The 21,782-nt window shown below is 30.9% G+C and overlaps 1 protein-coding gene and 1 long non-coding RNA gene across 3 annotated transcripts in view; one reads left to right on the forward strand and one right to left on the reverse strand.

Annotated features, from left to right (window-relative positions):
* LOC142322452 (uncharacterized) overlaps positions 1-21,782 on the reverse strand; it is a 445,013-nt gene that overhangs the window by 378,825 nt on the left and 44,406 nt on the right. The window lies entirely within an intron of this gene.
* The window catches only part of nkd (NKD inhibitor of WNT signaling pathway naked cuticle), a 165,852-nt gene that overhangs the window by 82,171 nt on the left and 61,899 nt on the right, over positions 1-21,782 (forward strand). The window lies entirely within an intron of this gene.

The raw sequence follows: 21,782 nt of genomic DNA on the forward strand, positions 1-21,782 counted from the left end.
ATCACCTTTAACTTTTAGATTATGTCGTATAATTGACGGTAAAAAAAGATCTTGAAGAATATTTTGTGTCGACTTGGGATCGTTAATAACCCGTTTTGGCGCTTACATTTTAAACTTAGTCGCAGCTTTTATTTTTCGAGAAAAAAATATACTTTCCTAATATTTCAATAACTAATTTTTAATATTTTTTTTGGCACTACTGTAATGTACGATGTAGTTTTTATTTTCCCGTCTAGGTAGCGCTATAACAGAGCTGTAGCTGTAGAAGGGAAAGTATTGTATGGCGCTTTTCACAGTACGTTTATGTTTTAACACCTAAGGAACCCAGAAAACCGGATGTAAATATTCCGGATGTTAATGTTCGTATGTACATGTATGTGTTCGGTGTCGGCCTCTAATTCACTGTATATTTCCCGAACTACCGGACCGATTTTCACCAAAATCAGTCAGATTAATTCTGTATATTGATGCCGTAAAATTTTCAACTTTATAGGTCAAGTTGGTGTATGGTGTAGCAGAGCAAGATCACCCACAGTATCTCGAAATTTGAAGGCCGTATTATTCTTAGACGCATTTGTTAAAGATTAAAAAATAACGATATTTGGAAAAAACCTTTTGCAAAATCGCACCTCCATCTCAAAAAATGTTGTAGTAGTCGTCTGCTATGTTACGACATCATAGGCGACCGGTAGAATTAAATAAATAAATAATATTTAAAGTGTAAGAAATGAAACGAGTGGTTGGATTTCAAACTCGGCCGCCCGGTCGTCTCGGTATCTGGTGCGCTAAGTCTCGCGGCTACACCGGTCTGCCGAAAGTAAGCGAAATTTGTTCTACGTAAGTTGTGAAATTACATTATTTTACTTAGTACCGACTGTCGACGCTAGTATCGCCACATCCGCGTGAATTAAATACGGTATGCGTACGCGCTGTAGTTAGAATCATTAAATTAAACGAAACAAATATTATATTTAAATTAAATGACAATTGTTTAAACTTAAGTTGTGTGTGTAAGCCATGCACCAGAAACGTTAATACTTTTTTTTAAAATTAATTTCGCAGTTGTTAGATTTTTGTTTATTTGCAGCCGAATATTTTGGTAAGTTATGGTTTAGTTTAAATTAATTATGGAATAATAGTTTCCCGACCCACCGTAATGACAAAATCATTTGTTTTATTTAATTAAAATGAATGGAAGCAGTTTATCGCTTTACTTATAAATTACAAGTATTTAGCAATATGTATATTTAATATTCTTTATTGCATTATTTCAAGATATTAGCTGGCCAGGTCGCCGGATAGATCGTTTAGCAATTAAGCTTATTGTAGAGCAACGTTACACAAAACAAGATTAGCCCAAAGGCAGTTATCCTTTAACTACATAAAGCCGAGGATGGTTTGCCTATACGGTCTCGGTGTTCTTAAAAAAAACATCGCACGGTCTGACTTACGGAATCCAAAAAGTATATGAAGAGATCGAATATAAATAAAGCGTTTAAGATTAGAAGAAATGATAATCTACTTCCAGAGGAACCGTATCACCAAGGTAGACACACACACACACACACACACACACTCAAAAAAGAGTAGCTTAGATTCCTTTCAAAGAACAGTGGCGTAACCCACCTTGGTCTAGTGGTGAACGCGTCTTCCCAAATCAGCTGATTTGGAAGTCGAGAGTTACAGCGTTCAAGTCCTAGTAAAGCCAGTTATTTTTACACGGATTTGAATACTAGATCGTGGATACCGGTGTTCTTTGGTGGTTGGGTTTCAATTAACCACATATCTCAGGAACGGTCGAACTGAGAATGTACAAGACTACACTTAATTTACACTCATACATATCGTCCTCATTCATCCTCTGAAGAATTATCTAAACGGTAGTTACCGGAGACTAAACAGGAAAAAGAATAGAAAGAAAGAACAGTGGCTTATCTCGTCGCCTAAAATTTCTCGGGAGATTTTCACCCGTGATGAACTGCTGATTAAATATTTTATGCAAACCGTGTTAAATAATTGTCGCATCTTAAATACAGAAATATTAATTATAATTATTATTATTTTTTTAAATTGAAACTTTATCCGCAATAAATAGAGTATGCGATGCATTTTTTACGACAGAAAGATTTATACTAATTAATTGTTTAACACCGCGTGTTCCAGTGGCTTACATTTAATTATAACTTGTCTTTGTTACGGGTTTGTTACACGTTAAAATATCTGAGATAAAAGATAGGCGCAAATTAGAGTCCCATTCTATCCCAAGTAATTGTTGTCATTGTACAACCGATCCCTGCGGTGAACAGATCGGGATCTCATTTATTTATACGGCCGCATACCGTTGTATGCCGGTGCGTTTGGTATTCTGATGTTCAACAGTATATTCGCACCGGTAAGAAAGGGCAATAGGAAACCGGTTATGTAAATTTTTTTGCTGAGCTTAGCGCGGAGGCTTGTTATTCTTTAAAATGATAACGCTAACTTGCAGAATGACTTGTTTCGCATATCAGTTCTACTAAAGAAGTTTGATTCTAGCGCCTGATAGAGGTGATTTATTGACTTAGAGGAACCGTCACTTAGAGGAATGCGCAATAAATCAGTCGTCCTTCCCTTAAAAATATGGAAGGTTTACATTCATATGTTTGTTATCTTTGTTGTTTATTCTAAAATATGGAAATTTACTCGTCAGAGTATAATATACTGTTACTATTTATTGTACCGTTTCGTATTATTTTTCTTACTAAAATTTTTAGTTCTCTTAACTGTATCGGGTAAAAAAAAAACCAACACAATTTACCGCGCGTTCTACAGTTATTTCAAAAAGATACCCCTGACTGACCATTTTTCATGCCGTATCAGAAATGTTAATTTTTTTTATGAGTACCTTTTTTATTGCTCAAAATGATGAGTTTATGAAGATGAATATTTTTTTAAAAGTATTTTATCTAATCTATTGTTAAACAACTTGACTTATAGCTCTCGTATAGTAGGTTATACCAAAATTCACTTAGATCTTCTTAAAGAGTTTTAACTTTTCTTCTCGACGAATCTGGAATGTTGTCGTATCATTTTTCAAAAGAATGATACATTTTTTAGTACTAGTTAAAAAAAAAACAAAGCGTGTTATTTGTCAATCTGAAATAGTCGATGACGAGATGCTGATAATTTAGAAATAATCGATATCTATATTTCATTATACGAGCGGAATTCTTTTTTAAAATTAAACATTAAATTTGATGTTAATTTCTTTTTTCTTTGAAGATGTACTCTGAATTTAAAAACAATTAGCAAAACTGCTTCTTGCGATAAAGTTATAATTTTTACTTTTTCCCTATATAAGAAAAAAAAAGATTTTCTACGTATCGAAATTATACTATGTATTTTTAATTTTAATTATATAAAATATCAGTGTATGTTAACATAAGTTCCCGAATTAACAATCACAAAAGGTTAGCGATGTACAACGTTTAGAATAACGTGATGTCTATCAAAGTATATATTTGAATAAAATTTGAAGCGCATAGTGGAAAGGAATTAATTATTTGTTAGGTTTTTCTGAAAAATGGCGTATTTGTAAAAATTTACGTGAACTTATATTATTTCTCTCTCCGTCAGTATTTTTCTCAGTCTCTCTCTCTCACTCACACACACACGCACACTCTCTCTCTCTCTCTCTCTCTATATATATATATATATATATATATATATATAAAAAAACTCGCACGCACGTACACAACATTTTTTTCGTTTAGGATAAAACAACATATGAAACAAGTTAATGTCAAATTTCAGATCTAATGCACATTCGAGACAAGTTTACACAGTAAATCAAGAATAATTATTTTTATTTTTAGCTAATAAGATTGGGAGCTGTTTGTGTAAAGAAGTAGTTGGCCTTATATTTAAATGTGCTGTCGCGATTTGTATTTTTGAATTGTCGATCGGGATGGATGTTTTATCTTCAGCCGTCATCTTAGAAAGCCCCCCAGAATAACTCGGGTAAAGTATTCAAATATAATAATACAATTTTTGAGGGTTTTTTTTTCAATTCGGTTTACGCGTGTTTTAGTGGTACATACTCTTCTTCGTCTAAAAGTATTAAAATGTTTCAATATACGCTTTAATTGATGAAATAAAACGTTATGAATTTTTGTCGTACTTAAAATCAACAAATTAATCATCTAATTCAGAAGTAATTATGGTTTCCTAGAAACGAAACATTTTGGAGAACGCTATAACTAAATTTCAATGTCGAAGAAAAGAAACAAACGTTGAATGCGGGATGGAAAATACAGTTAAGATTAACGGCGAGGGTGAAATCAAACCGGCAAAATCTTAACAAAACATAAAATAATAGCGTAATCTAGCTTAAAAGTTATATCTGAAACAGGTCTTATTCTTTGATTTAAAAAGCTCTCTTCCGAGGAAACTGATCTTTTCACTTTTTGGATTATTCATATTCGCTATTAATGAATACTGTACCCGCTTTCATCACCTCCCTAAACGGGACTTGAAAAATTTAATTAACACACCGTTATTTTTCCCTGCTATTATTCACTAAGTTGGTGGTCGTAATTCTTTTAAACTTGCGTTATTAAAATTACAATTTTAATTCCTTTGTTGTATTGTATAATACGGTCATTAAAATATACTTGAACCGTTAAGGCTGCATGTCTTAACAAATGTCTATTCCTGTAGACTACATAAAGATTTTAAAATGTTAACACGAGGAGAGTAATTTAATAGATAGAGTTTATTTAGAAGATTTTTTTAAATTTAAACATTTTACTAAATATTTATAAATTTGACAATTTTTACTAATGGTCAATGTTAGGCGCCATTAAAAACAATTTTACGTGTTATTAATATTAAAATTTAAAAAAAATGAACAGATACTTAGATTAACAGTTTTTGATTTTATATTTTTTTACAATATTTTAAGTAAAATAAAGTAATATAGAAAAATTAAAAAAGAGTATCGATTAGCCGAACAAGTCCTGCATTTATGTGTTAAAAGCAAGGAAAATATTAAAATACCAGGGATGCAGCTTAATAAAAAAATATTTATCTTTATCACCTAACGTTATTTTTATACGATGTAAAATGATTTATAATTCCTCTTTTATAGGTTTATGTACGATATCTTTTATATTTCTGACAATAAACTATTATTATTACGTTGCGATCTTAAAAACTTTGTAATAAAAATACATAAGGAGTGTTATATACAGGTTAATAATATTTAAAAAACAAGATACACTTTAAGGAAACACTATATTTTTATAGCTAGTATAACATGAACTTCGTATATAGTTTATTGTTAAAATTGGTACGAGATTTAAATGTAAGATAGTTCAGTGGTATTTTATACTATTAAAGCTTTTAAACGGGATTCTTTAAAAGTAAAATATTTTCTTCATTAAAAAGATTTATTATATTTATAAAAAATAAATATTTCATTTTACAAGTTTGCGTTTAACTAGGGAAAGTAACAAACTATTTAAACATTTTTTTTATTTACCTCTTATTCACATGTTTCGCTATGTTTACTGTTCTGCTATAAAAAACTAACCTATCAGTTCTTTGGAAGAATTGTTCGTCGTTTAATGTTAGCGCTTACGTTTAAAAGTCAGTTTAAAATGATGGCTTTTTGTCCGATTGCACTAAGGAAGAGACACCAGCGTGTTTTCTTAATTAAGGACGAAATGAAGCGGGTAGACATTTTTCATAGAACACAGCAGTATGGAAACAATTGTTTCGATTGGAAGCAAAATCAACGAACCGATCGCCCGCTTTCAAAAAAGATAGGATTTCTCTGTTTGGTGAACAACGGAAAGTTAGAGACCTCTTTTACTTCAACCCACCGGGTTGGTCTAGTGGTGAACGCGCCTTCCCAAATCAGCTGATTTGGAAGTCGAAAGTTCCAGCGTTCAAATCCTAGTAAAGTCAGTTATTTTTACACGGATTTGAATACTAGATCGTAGATACCGGTGTTCTTTTGTGGTTGGGTTTTAATTAACTACACATCTCAGGAACGGTCGAACTGAGACTGCACAAGACTACACTTCACTTACAATCATACATATCCTCATTCTTCCTCTGAAGTATTATCTAAACGATAGTTACCGGAGGCTAAACAGGAAAAAGAAAGAAGACCTTTTACTTAAAAAAATTATCCGATATTGAAGCGGTTAAAAAAATAATTCAGAATAATCGACAAATTAAAATTGATGAAGTTGCAAGCAATTTGTATATTAGCAGTGACTCGGCATTTTCAATCGTTCGTGATTCTTTAAACTTTCAGAACGTTTCTGCTTGCTGGATTCCATGTTAATAAGAAAACCGTTTGAAAATTTCCTAGAGACTTTCATCATGTTGAGTAGATCTCATTCCGAAGCGGTTAATTGTCATCGGTGGACGTGGTTCCATCACTTTAAACCGTAGAGCAAACAACAGAGTTAAGCGTAGACGTATCCTTCAACGTCTTGGGCAGAAATTTCAACATTCACACGTCTGCAGGAAAGTTGAGATATTTTGGAATATGGAAGCTCCAGTTTTTATTCGCTTTTCGGCTTAAAGTGAAACCGAAGAGTGAAAACTACTTACTATAAACTTCTGCGATCGCGATGGAAAAAATCAAGTCCAAAAAGCGTTGTAAACTTACAAAAGGTTGTGCGATTTATTTCAGGATAATTTTCCCCTCTTACGACCGATAAAAAAATTATTTACCTTTAAATTCTCGGTCTTGAGCTGCTGTGTGATCCGTCGGCTCAAAACCGAGAATTATACGACTTATTACAATTTCTGTAAAATATATAATTTGTAATAATTACATAAAAACTCGTAATGAAAGTAATAAGAGAATGGAAAAAGAAGATGAAAGAAATTGAAAAGATTAACAACTACCTAGCCTTTGCGGACGATATTGCAATTTTTTCGCAATTTACTGCCTATTCCTATTGCCAGTAAAACAAGTGAACCATCTAAAACAAATCGTAGGGTTAAAAACCTTCTTCATAAATATAGGATTGAACAACATCAAATATTCCCCCACCCAAATACGAAATATGAAAAAATCAACTAAGTCCATAAATTTAAATATCTGGGAGAGATGATTCAAATTAGTTAATAATTTAGATAAAACTTTAGTAATAATAATAGATAATTATTTAAATAATAAGATTTAGTTAATAATAATTTAGATAAAGAAGAATATAAAACGAGTACGAGAAAAATTGAATTGGACTACCAACCAACAAAAGAAATTTACAACAACAAATAGAACATGTCAAAATCAGAGATTTATGTACGGTAATCAAACCAGAATCAGAATGCATCTTCAGTTTAAAATCAGTCGAAATAAAGGCATAGAATAAATAAAGGAAAATCTCTAAAAAAAAATTCCATCCTAGGTATCATTCAGTTTCATTTGTTTTAATTTGTGTTTCTTTAGAAAAAAAAGGAGTCGCTCATGAAATAAATTAGGTGACTAATACAAATTCAAAAGTAATAATGATCTTTACATTTGCAATGAAACTGAACAAATGTCAGATTCCATCAGAAAAATATAGAGCTAAATTCTTCGGCGACTTTATAAGAATGAATGATATCAGGTTCACAAAACAAACGATCATACCTAATAAGTAGTAAGAAATACAATATCGTTTAGAAAACCGGTATAAGATTTTAAGAGTCCTCACTCAGAGCTTTTCAACGATATATCATAAGCGCTATTTATTTTCATCGGTTCCAGAGTTATAGCCAAATAAAATTGTAAATACATTTTTGATGTACTCACTTTTATATCCAGTACTCTTCGCAAATATTAAAATACGTTAAACTTACGCTGAATTTAAACAATTATTTTTTGTATTATTATGAGTACGTATTGAAATATTTCATATAAACAAACACTATGACGTATAATAAACTAACATTTCAATATATGTATGTATGTATACAAGCACAACCGAGAAGCAACGAGAGGGAGAATTACTGTGAATCACCGGCAGTTTTTTCTCCCACCTTCCATCCTCTACTACTACATATTACACTATACACTCGTATATGTGTATTTATAAATACACATATACTCGCTCTATGCCTTTTTCTTTTTCATATATATATATATATATATATATATGCTTAGCGTCTTGCGTTACGTTATTACAGATTTTGATTACGAGTCAGCGATTTTTTCCCATGTTCCCATGTAATTCGTATGTACAAAAAATTCTGACACAACGCGCCCAAAGAACTTTTCCCTTCAAAAAGTATGAAAAAATATCAGAAGTTATTAATGAAAAAATATTTTATGAACTTTTCATTTAAAAAAATGTGTATGTAATTTATTAGGCTTAAAAGGAAAACCCACTGGATCGGTCTACTGGTGAACGCGTTTTCACGAATCACCTGTTTTCGAAGTCGTGAGTTCCAGCGTTCAAGTCCTAGTAAATTCAATTATTTTATGCGGATTTGAATACTAGATCGTGCATATCGGTGTTCTTTGGTGGTTGGGTTTCAATTAATTACATATCTCAGGAATGGTCGAACTTAGACTGTACAAGACTTCATTTCACTTATACTCGTACATACATTCTCGTTCATCCTCTGAAGTAAAATATCTGAACGGTATTTTCCGGATGCTAAACAGGAAAAGAAAGAAAGAAGGCTTACAAAGAAGTCATATGGTGCCTACATAAAACTTTTCGGTGAACGCATGATGAATTATTCGGTTTTCGCCTGTTCTCCAACTATTACCACGAAGGAGATAGAATACCATGTAATGTCACTTACGGAAAATTGATCCAAATTTTACTTGTTCAAATTCGTGTTTTTTTTTTTTTTGTTACCGTAAAAAAAAGGCGTCGGTTACAAGTAAATCATAAAAATTCTATTCCAGTAAAGGGGATGAATTTCTCCTGTACGAAATCTCATAGTAATATCCCTGTGAAAAGTCCTTTAAAATTACATTTTTAACCGTTGATATCGGCGAGTAAATTATATAATTCAAAATAAAAAAAAAGTTAAAAAATAGCAGAAACTCTGAAATTAAAAAAATACTTTTCCAAAAATAATTTATATATTTTTTGACTAGGGAATTTTTTCCCCTTTTTTTAAAATAAATTTTAATTGATTAACTATAGGGAAAAATATTTTAAATAAATTTGTTTCAAATGTTTTCTTTAATATTTTGAAATATTAAAAATTGATAATAATTTAAATATTATTGTTATATTATAACAATAATTATAATTTAAATATTGACAATTTTTTTAAAATTTGTTGTAATATTTTTCTATGTATAAATACATTCTAAGGGAGTTAGGAAAAAATTCGTTGGAAATGTCTTGGAACCTCTATTAAAAAAAAATAATTTTCTAACAGAATTATTTTAACTTCTATGAGCTTTAAATTTTGATTTTATAACTAAACGTTTCGAAATAATAAACTCATCATAGAGTTAATACTCGCGATGAATTACTAGAAAATTATTAAAACGTTCAAATAAAAGATGTACATAACGAGTTGTTATTGTATAATCTATTTCCTCAACACGACCTTATTTTCTTAGAATCGAGTCGACTTTTTAATACAACAGTACAAAAGGAAGACCGTAATCGCAAGATGTTTGTTTGTAATATCTAGAACATGTTATATGTATTTTAATATTTTTTATTCTACGTGTATATTTATAATAAACTCGATGTAAGTAAGCGATATTTACTCGATAATGATGTTAACGACCTTGATACGCGGATATAATAAAACAAATGAAGTTTTAAGAAATCAAAATAGTAAGAAAGTTATATTTTGCAGAATTTTATTGTAAAAAATAATAAAAGAAATAAAACGCATAATTACAACTTTGCTTGGTGTAACGTTAAAATAAGGAATTTATTCAATAATTCAGTATTTATATGCACCATCCATACTCGAGCACCATCTTGCAATATTTTTCAATATTACAAGCATTTATGATAACTTAACACTGACAAAAAAAATGCGGTTATACCAAACTTTTTTTTTTTAGCAGCTACAAGGTTTATATATATATTTAAACCCTTAGATAAATAAAATGTTTTTTAAGTAATATTTTTTGTCTTTTGGACCTTGAGACAGCGCTAAGCGGGTGCTTAAATTTAATGATTTTTGTGAGTAGATCTTTTTTATTAACATAAAAAAATATATTTTTAAGTATTTTATGACCACGTCGTAAAACTGCAGCGGCATTAGTAATATTCACAGCAGGGTTAGTAATCAAATGTTATAAGGGTTGAATAATCGTGAAAGGGAAAAAAGGTATTCGATTTGTCTGAAGTATCTGGTTTTCTTTCCTTTTTTTATTTCATTTATAGAACGTACGGTAAAGTTATTTAATCGCATATTATTTAAGTTTCGTGTTTTGTTATGAAAGATTTTATAATATTGAATTCGTTACGAAATAAAAAAGAAAAACGTTTGGTAAAGATTTAAATAAAGTTTAGGGGGTGATAAATAATTGAATATTGAATATCATGTGGAAGAAGGAAGAATCTGCGAGTAGTGTACCGCACGGTCTCAATAATACTATTGGAACACACCCAATTATGTTCAACCCGTTCACGACTTCAGATTTATGACAACGTGCTTGTGTTGTGTTGTTTGTTGCGTCATTGAGAATTGATTTCACTTGCACCGCCGTGCGGCCGCTCCTTATTGCTTCGCTTCGGCTAGTTACTCTTTCATAAATCGCACGGAGGCTGAAACTAGGGGACTGGTGGGTCGGCTCTGACCTTCTTCCTCATCGCTGGTCAGTTACCTATTCACTTATCTCTCTCGCAAATACGCGCGCGCACGCGCACTCACAAAACACTACAAAACATTCAGCCTTCAGAATGTAATAAATTATTGTTTTTTTTACATTCCAACAGAAAAATTAGCGAACTGGTTATTTACTTGAATATAATAATAATAATAATACTATTTAGTCTATATATTACGTAACTTATTTCAAATAAAAAATAAAATAACGCCCGAAAATTATGCAATGTTTCTAGTTAATTTAATACTTTTTTTATTTATGCTATTTTTAATGCAATAATTAACCTGTTATTTTAAATTTGAAACCGTCTTATCAAACAAACTGAGGTCGTCCTTAAAGGTCATTTTTTTGAACTACTAATTTAAATTTAAAATTCAAAAACACAGTATGGATGGACACTCGAATGAAAAAATGAAAGCTACATTTTAGTTCTGAATGACAGATTTGGGTCGAACGAGTTCCTCAATGATTTATAAAGTAAAAATTATAATAAAACGGGATTACTGATCATAATTAAGTGTGGTATAATAATCTCATTGTATTAGTAGAATTTTAAACATTTTTCGTGACACTCACGAATGAGAGTCAAGGAAGATATTCAGCATATCTGTATTTTTTCAAACTTATTTTTCAATTTTTTTTTTTTTTTTAAATATTAGAAAAGGGGAAATCAGAAAACTAACTTAAGATAAGTTGTTTAATAGTACACTGAGAAAGACGCGCTAACCCACCGGGTTGGTCTAGTAGTGAACACGTCTTCCCAAATCAGCTGATTTGGAAGTCGAAAGTTCCAGCGTTCAAATCCTAGTAAAGTCAGTTATTTTTACACGGATTTGAATACTAGATCGTAGATACCGGTGTTCTTTGGTAGTTGGGTTTCAATTAACCACACATCTCAGGAACGGTCAAACTGAGACTGTACAAGACTATACACTTCATTTACCCTCATTCATCCTCTGAAGTATTATCTGAAAGGTAATTACCGGAGGCTAAAAAGGAAAAAGAAAGACAAAGACACGCTGTTTTGTAGTAGTAGGAGAACGGTCTCAGCGCAAACATTAGGCTTAAAGATGAGTAAAAATAAAAATGAAATTAAGTTATCAAACACCACAGCCGTAAGAGACTGACAGGAAATATCTGAAGTAGGTCGCGTCATTGGTGGAGTGTGAGAGAATTATTTGACCGCTTGACGGTGGAAACTTCTAATGAAAAATATTTTACACATACTTGATGTGAAGGAACTATATTGTCAAATTTAAAAAAAAATCTAATAATGAAATATTAAAAGGGAGTTAAAAAAGAACGTCGTTTGGTTTGGGTGAGTTATAGAATAATTTAAAATTGTAAAAGAAATATACCTGCCCATAGTTATGCAAATTAGGTTAGGTCTGACTCTGCCGTAAATTAAACCCGTAGTAAAGTGTTGTTAACTCTGTAAATAAAACTACCCTGCAATAATACGGGTACAACTAACGTATACCCTTAACTATTGTAGGTTGTTAGACGATCTATTTCAAACTTTTTTCGAAGCTCCGGTACTTTTTTCTTAGGCAGTACACACATATATATATAATTCCTTATTTAAAAGTAAAGTTGGTTTTTACGTATGAAAAAAAAAATTTCGATATAACGCTCATTGTTTATGGAATCAACAAACATAATTTATTGTAGTGGATGTAGCCTTCGTTTACATTTACAAAAAAACCGTTTTTGAGAAAAGATTTTATTACGTAACGAGTAACTTTTGATTTCTTTCCCTAAAAAATATTTGATAATAGACTAAATAAGGGTAAATCACAGAAAACTATTTTTGAATGCGAGAGATTAAAAAAAAATTGTTTTTATTCGGAATCGGGTTAAGTTACAGAAAATAATTGATTTTTATTATATCTGAAGTAATTTAATTTTCTGCACAGCTATTGATATTATATAAAATAAAAAATATAAAAAAAGAATGCAGCAAACAATTTCTCATTGACCGGTTAAGATTTTTAAAAAAATGTTTCAGTCAAAAACCTATCGCATTTTATATGCTTTAGCACGACCAACATTTTTTTTTTTTTTTTGTTTACTTGTGTTAATCGAGCTTTCGAAAGATTCTTAAATTTTTGAGCGACTGACAGTCCACAGAGATCCTAAAAATTATAGGAACCGTTTCTAGTATGCGATTCTTTTTGATTTGATTAGTATTTCTGTGGCGGTTTCGTAATCGGGGGTCCTGTAGGAGGCGACTGGTTATTCCTTATGTAATAAATTTATCTACAGTTCGGAACAATAATGATCAATACTCAGAAAAGGGGTTTATTGTTAATTAAAATCCGATTACAGAACTGTGACCGAAGTCAGAATCGAGAAAACCGTTATAATCTAAAAGTAAATCTTTAAAACTAAAAACTTCAGTGTACCGACAAATAGTTGCATATTATTAATTATGATAACCGAGTTAAATAACGAGACTATTACTTAAATTTTTTAAAAAAATTTTGCGTAGTTAAAATTAAGTAAGTTAAAATTAAACACATAAAAAATTATTCCGTAGAATAATAAGATAGATTACTCGAGGCAAAAAGGTATATAGTTACGATACCTAAATAATATGCATGTTTAACTATGATTAAAAAGATATCTATTGCGTCGTTTGATGGTTCTGTAGACTGTAATTATAATAATTTCAGTAATTCACTACAACAATATAATATACATTATAATTAGGACATAACAACAAACGTATTATCATTCATCGGTTTAACACGCTATGTTTTGCACACGAATGCATGATTAATCATAATCGGTTACAAAATAAAAGAAGAAAAAGAAAGGAATTTTCGAAACGATAATGATACCTTTAAAAAAGTTTTCGGAGTTAGACCGCTATTAAAATGTTCTTATGGGCTTAGCTTACACATTTTTTACGGCAATCTTTTGAATTATTTTTCTATTTTATTTCTTTTTAAATAAAAATCCGTATCGAAATGTTAAAAATGTTTTCTATCTGAAATTAACGTTTAATATTTTTCTTACGCTATTATTGTTTGATAAATTATTACAAGAAAATTTCACGACATCCTACTAATTGAATTAGACGATATTCCACAAAGTACCGGATCTTATTTTTCAACCAGGAATATAAAAAAAGTATTTTCTTGAAATTTTATTTGCTTTAATTCTCTTCTGTATAAACCTTTTACTTAAATCTGTAAATTAATAATTTAAAAACCAATATGCTGCCTGTATCCAACGATGCGCACAAAAGAGGTTCTTTCTTTTTCCTGTTTAGCCTCCGTAATTACCTTTCAGATAATACTTAGAGAGGATGATATGTACGAGTGTAAATGAAGTGTAGTCTTGTACAGTCTCAGTTCGACCGTTACTGAGATGTGTGGTTAATTGAAACCCAACCGCAAAAGAACACCGGTATCCACGATCTAGTATTCAAATCCGTGTAAAAGTAACTGATTTTACTAGGACTTGAACGTTGTAACTCTCGACTTGCAAATCAGCTGATTTGGGAAGACGCGTTCACCACTAGACCAACCCGGTGGGTTACGCAAAAGAGGTTACGTAGTTCACGTTTTGAAATAATAATGAAAAATATTATGAATCAACTATACGCAAAAAATCCCATTTTATTGTTTATATTTTATAATCTCGTGAAATACTTTTAATAAAATTCATCCTCGGTTAAAAAACTGTCGGTAAAACATTTACCTTCAAAAATTATTTGAAAAAATATTTTATTTTTACTTTTATTACTTGAAATGTTTCGATTAAAAAAAGGTTTTCTTAGGACGGGGTCAGAGCGTGGGAGATTTCAAATGTTATATTAATTCGATTCCTCTTCCTCCGTGAAAATAATAAAATAAAATAAAACTTTTTTGGTCACATTTAAACAGATAAAAATCGGCTCATTTAGTTAAAATCTTAAACTTTAATCAACTAAGAGTATTTAATAGTAAAAATAGGCTTCAGCTTTAATTCGAAATAATTAAGAGAGAACGGTAGAATTACTTTCTATTATGCGAGATAACTACATTCTTTCTTGATGATAATTAAAATAACGTACAATGGAGTGCGCTTAAAAATCAGTTGGATTGTCGAAAATGTTGGTTTCATTACAGTTTAATTAAATCTATTTTTAAAGTTGTAATTTACTAAATCACAACTTATAATAATATTACTTTTATATCTTCGTCTTTTATTGCTCTAAGAGATATGTTTAACCGATTTTTTTTTTTTATTTCAACATTTAACAAAAACGGGAACGATTTTCCAATCTTTTTATATTAAATAAAATATTTATCTTAATGTTCCACTGAAGGAATTTATTGTCTCTACACCAATTTTGTAGTTTTTTCCCCCGTTCAGATCGTATCCTTTTGTGAAGCGGTCGTTATCGAAATAAAATTCTTATCGAACTTATGTACCGTTTTAACAATAACTTAACGTTATTGTATGCAATTAGTAGGTTGGTTTAAAAGTACGCAAAGGCGTGCTTCAAGGATCTTCGATGCAATGGATCTCAGTTGCGCTCGCGTTTCTAAGGATACGGGTCATTTTAGCCAAAATCGAAGCGAAACGTTTATAATAAGCGATTTTTATTAACTAGCATAAATACAGAGTGTCCCATATAAAACGCAACCCAACCTTATATTGGTAGGTATTGAAATAACAAAAAGACATGTGTAAATGTAAATGTAATTTTTATTATTACCATCCATTACCTTACATTTAGAGTAAATGTTGGAAGTGGCCGCCATCTGCTTGAATACAAGCTTCCATTCTTTTTACAGCGTTTCTTGCAACTTTTTTCAAAGTTTGTGGCTGGATATTTAATACAGCTTGTTCAATATTGACTTTCAATCGTTCAAGTGTTCGTGGTTTGTTGCTGTAGGCTTTTTCTTTGAGGTAACCCCGTAGAAAAAAATCCGCCGCAGTCAAATCTGGAGATCTTGGTGGCCACAAGCCTCGACCGATAACACGATTAACAAAGGATTCCTCGACGAAATCAGAAGTTGAACCTGCGTAGTGCGATATCGCACCGTCATGTTGTAGCCGGCAGTGTCTGTCTTCCTCTTCCAAGAGTGCGATGAACTGAAATAAAATATCCTGATATCGTTCTGCATTAATGGTGTACTCGAAAAAAATAGGACCGATTATTTTCTTCCGCGATATCGCACACCACACGCCGAACTTCTGCGGGTGTAAATAAACGTGGGGATTTTCAGCACTCCAAATTCTACTGTTTTGGCTGTTTACGTAGCCATCCGAATGAAACCGTGTTTCATCTATGAAAAATAACCAATCCATAACAATAATTCCCTCACGCAGAATTCGTCGGAACCGTTGACAATATTGTAGCCGTTTTTCTTTGTCGGGCTCAAGAAGTCGATGAACCGTTTGAATGCGATAAGGTCGTAATTGTAATCGTTTGGTCGCCCGATGAACAGTCGATTTAGACAAATTAATTTCAGCAGACAAACGTCTAATCGATTTATTTGGCGAAGCGAGTAATCGGTCTTTCGGATTTCAGCGACTGTATCTGTATTCAACACTGACGCAGATCTTTTGTGTTCCTTGTTATTAACAGAACCGGTCTCTCTAAATTTTGCAACTAACCCTAATACTGATGTTTTGTTAGGAGCCGGTTTATCTGGGTACTTACGGCGAAACAAATCTTGCACTGCAACCGCTGATTTGGTACTGAAGTACGACTCAACAATGAAAACACGTTCATCTAGCGAAAACACCATCTTGTCTCTAGCAATACACTGAACGTTATGATTGCATTGTTGTTACTATCGATAGTGTTCTACTGCGTCGCCGCGATTTTCAGATGTTGGACGACTCCATTTCAGTAACGAGTAGGGGAGTAAGCTTGACTTTTGAAATTTCATGAACGAGTGATTGATGGGTTGCGTTTTATATGGGACACTCTGTATATGTTGTAAATACATTCTTTTCATCCGGCTACCGTAGCGAACGCACTTAGAATCTATCAAAAAAGAGAAAAAAATCAATCTCGTATTCTTAGAATTTTTTGGTGTTTGGAAGTATTCATTAACCGTTTAGTTATACCATTATCGTTATACCGTTATGAACATTATCTAAAACAGCTTCGTATTTGTTTATTTAAGACTAATTTATATAACTTCCAGGATCAGAATATTATAATTTATACCGTTCTTGACAGAAGATATATCGACCAAACGATTCCAAAATATCTTCATTTCTAAGTTCTGATTTAAAAAAATGATTAAACTGAACTTTAATTGTTTTTTTAAAAACTATTTTCAGCGGCAATTTACCTTTATTTACACAACGATTATTAAAACTCTCTTACCTACTAAACTTTTACAGCAGCTTATTCATAAATACAACCATTATTTTTGTTGTTGAAAAGTTAAAACTTTTAAAAAGAATTTGTTGTTACTATTAAATAGAGTTTCTAAATATAAACGTAATTTTAAAAATTGTTCAAGTGTTCTAGTTTTAAATTTAGACAAGATTAGAAAGTTTATCTTAAAAAAAAAAGAAAAAAAAAGATAGTTTAACATTTTTTGGACATCTGGACAAACCAAATCTTAAAATGAAAGAAAGTGTTTTGTATTTGAATCGTTGCCAAAAAGATCGATGAATGGCAATGCCGGTAATAGAAAAAGAGGGAAGAGAAGATAGAGTGAGAAACATATAAAAAGTTCGAATAGTTGGAAAGGAATGCGTTTATACTCGCTCGATTATTAGTTCGAAATAAAATAACGTTTGTTGGTTCTGCATGGTAAATAATAATAATAATAAGAATAAAAAACTGATCTCTTCACAAAGACATTCCGTCGACGTGATGCTGAGGATGTGGTTGGCGTAGAAGAGAATAGAAGGTGAGATGGAGAATGTATAGGGAAAAAAGGATGAAGGAGATGATGAAGATGGGCGAAGGGAGGTGTGGCTGGCTCTCTCGTACGCTCGACGAAGTATCTATAATGGTCCAACCCTCAGTAATACAATAGCTTAAAATCCATTCTAAGAACGGGGTCGATTGCCTCGAAAAATTGGACCTTGTTTAAAAAGATGTTTCACCATCGTTATTCTATTGTCCTCAAGCTTTCGGTTCAGAATACTCTTCGTTACGTATGGTACTAACATTATCCTTTTTGTTGTACTCTAGAGAGATAGAAAAAAATATTGTAACAGTTTTTTCTTGTTCTAGTTTGTGCTTTTCTGCTGAGATTTTTTTGCTATCGTCTCAGTTAGATTAAAAATTTCATATTACGACAAATTTGATGATTGTTTTTATTATAGAATGTACATTTTTTTATTACAATTTATATATCCTTTTTACATCCGTAAAGTTGCGGGTTCAAATATCTGTTAGGTATGGCATGTTTCGCGCTACAATTTTCCACACCGCAATTTAAAGAAAAAAATATAGGAGAAAAGAGTTCTAATAAATTAAGTTATCTCCGCGTCCGTATTATATATCGATCGAAAGGAAAATATAAAATTAAAAAAAGGGAACGCAAAATGGTTCTGAATTTTAAAAATTTCTGTGAAAGTTGTTTATAGTTTATGCGCTTTAATTTTCAGCGCATAAATTGCTAAAATCTCCCCTGAATGTGTAAATGAAAAAATATTACTAAAAAGGAAAGAAAGTTTAATTTTAATTTTAACCCGAGCGAGAATATGAATACCTGAAATATCTAAACTTGAAGCAGTCTTATCCGTAAATATTTCATATGAAGAAACGACAGAAATCAAAGACCGATTTAATCGCGTTACTTGCAACTTATAATTAAAATTAAATTCGTTTCTAAAATTTCATTAAACAAGGTTTTGTCGATCGTAAAGAATTCCATATAAATTAGTAAAACGGATACAAATTAAAATAAAAAAAATTCACTGAAACAAAAGCTCTTTTGCTTTCTACTTGTACGGAACACAAAGAGAGCGTGAAAATAAAACGGATTTTATTAATTATTTTCAGACAAACTTTAATTACGTATAACTGTATGTAAGGTTACAAACTGTAAAGGGTTTCAGCTTAAAAAAAAATTGAAGTAAAGAAGATTAATCAGTAACCTTTGTTAATCGGTACAATAAATCGCTGATATCTTGAGAAAATTTTATCAAATTTAAATTAAAGAAATGCCAAATTAAAATTTCTATCTCTTTTTAAATGTTATTTGCGAGAAACGTACAGCCATCTCTTAAAAAAAAAAATAATTTACTAGATTGAAAACACTAATACCGAAAAATGGCGCTGTAAAATATGAAACTCTTGAGTTATATGTTTACCGCTAAGTCAGTTATGGATCTATTAATAATAAACCTTCAGAGTTTAAAAAAAATCGTCGGTAAAGATTCATTCAGATTGTCCTAGCGGTTCTTGAATTTTAAATGAGACACTGATAAAAACATTATGATTTACACGAAAAAATATTTATTCTAAATTTCGTTTTCTCGTAATTTCGTATTTATTCGTTCTACTTTATACAAAATGACGAAAACATTGCATATTTACTTTTAAATACGGTTCACTGTTTGCTGATCTGTTTATTATAAAGATTCAAGAGACGCTTCGTGTATAAGTTTCGTGTTTAATCCTTCAGTTTTATTTATTTTTTAGAAATAAATAAAAAGATGCTTTTCAGGTTAGATGATGAAGGAAGAACTTTTATTATTATTATTATTTTTTTTTTTGTAAGATAAAATTTTCTTTGAAGTTTTGAACTTGGCTAGAGTTAGCAGGTGTAAACGTACTGCGTTAAAGAGAACCGAATGAAATAAATATTCGAGAACAAAGAAAAGTCATGGGACATTAGTGTTTCTGGTGCGTTACATTCGATGCTACTAGTCGTATTTATATTTTGTTGTTATCATACAACTTATGTACTGTACAGCGATCAATTTTAATTTACAAACTCGACAAATGTGATAAATGTGATAAATGTGATAGAACCCTGTGCTTATCGTTGACATCGATACTTAATAAAATACTTCGTGTCTAACTGCTATGTATGAATAATAATAATAATAATAACTACAATAATATTACAATATAGAAGGATGATTTATTTATTAATGGAGAGCATGATGTAAGGCCTACTGTTGACAAAGACGAAATACGGTAATTGAGTAACTATCGCGCACGATAGCTGTTCATAATAAGTGGATATATTTTAGTAGAAAGATAAATCACTTATCTCCTTTTAATCCTTAAAATTTAAGTTGGCGAATAGATCGTAATTTTATTTACAGGAAAACAATATCGACCAAATTTTTAAAAATTATTTTTATTCATGAATAAAAAAAAGAAAAATCTTTTTTAAGAGAATAACTTAATATTGTATTCACAAGATTATTTGTATTGCATTTCATCTTTAATTGGTAGTTTTAGGATAGGTTTCTGTGGTCTTATTTATTAGTACCATAGTTTTAAAATAGCAGATTATTATGAGTTTGAGAATGAACATTTTATTAAATTAATATTTTATTTGGTGAATGACTCACAAATACTTTATCGCCCTCTGCAGTTTCTCTCTCTAGCATATATATATATTTACACCCATCGGGTTGGTCTAGTGGTGAACGCGTCTTCTCAAAGCAGCTAATTTGAAATCGAGTGTTCCAGCGTTCAAGTCCCAGTACCAGTTATTTTTACACGGATTTGAGTACTAGATACTGGATACCGGTGTTCTTTAGTGGTTGGGTTTCAATTAACCACACATCTCCGGAATGATCGAACTGAGACTGTACAAGACAAACCTCATTTACACTCATACATATCATACTCTGAAGTATAATCTGAACGGTAATTACCGGAGGCTAAACAGGAAAAAGAAAGCATATATATATATATATATATATATTTTGTGGGGAAGGATTTCGCACCATAATTAAACTGTAGAGGAATGAAAAGCTACCTTTTTTATTTATCTTGAAAACTACTGCTTTCAACAAAAACGAAGTCAGTAGTGAAAATCTTCAATTGTACAAAATTTCCGTTAATTTGAGCTATATTGTGTTTAATCGGTAAAAAAAATAATTATAGGTGGAATTAGATGAAATGGAGGTAAAATGATTTTAAAAGTCTTTCCTACTTATTACTAAAAAAAACTTAACATTTTGTGCAGTGTTATCACTACTTAATAGAAAAATATGAATATGAAACAAAGCGGCTTACATAACTGCCTACAATTATGATAGTTTATTTAATTTTTTTAAATTTAAATTACAACGTCTCATTATGTCATAAATTAAATAAAAAATCTGATGTGGAAACCACATAACTTCCTTGTACGCGTATTAAAAAACATTTACACATTTTTAAAAGTACATAAAATTTTATTTCATTAATAACTTCTGATTTTTTTTAATTGTTATTATTATTTACTATAAATTTTTTTTACAATCAGGCTAATAATTTAAAAACAAAAAAATATGATGTGCCTTCCCCTTGTAAGATCCAAGTATTTCATTATTTGAAATTTCATTTGGCTATAACTCTGAATCCAATGAAAATAAGTACCACTAATAATATATCGTTGAAAAGCTCTCAATGAGGGCTTATTAATTCAGTTAAGAAACAGTGCAAAATCAAAATTTGTTGGATTTTGGACTTTTTTGAAACTTTTGTTCCAGTCGATTGTAATCAAAAGGGGAGGTGCACAGCTAGATGTTACAAAAGTTTCAACCTTCTACGGATAATCGTTTTTGAGTTACGCGAGATACGTTCGTACGCACGTACGTACAGACGTCACGCCGAAACTAGTCAAAATGGATTCAGGGATGGTCAAAATGGATATTTCCGTTGTAACTGAAAACCTAAATTTTTCGCGATTACAGTACTTGCAAGAAAGTAAAAACATTAAAATGCTAACTACCATGAACAATCAATATTGTTAGTTAACTTGTTCAAAATGGAAAAAAAGATTACAATCTTTTATTTAAAGTAGAGAATTTCTGTACTGCGCGTATAAATACA

Source organism: Lycorma delicatula, chromosome 3 (assembly GCF_047948215.1).
Source record: "Lycorma delicatula isolate Av1 chromosome 3, ASM4794821v1, whole genome shotgun sequence".
Lineage (NCBI taxonomy): Eukaryota > Metazoa > Arthropoda > Insecta > Hemiptera > Fulgoridae > Lycorma > Lycorma delicatula.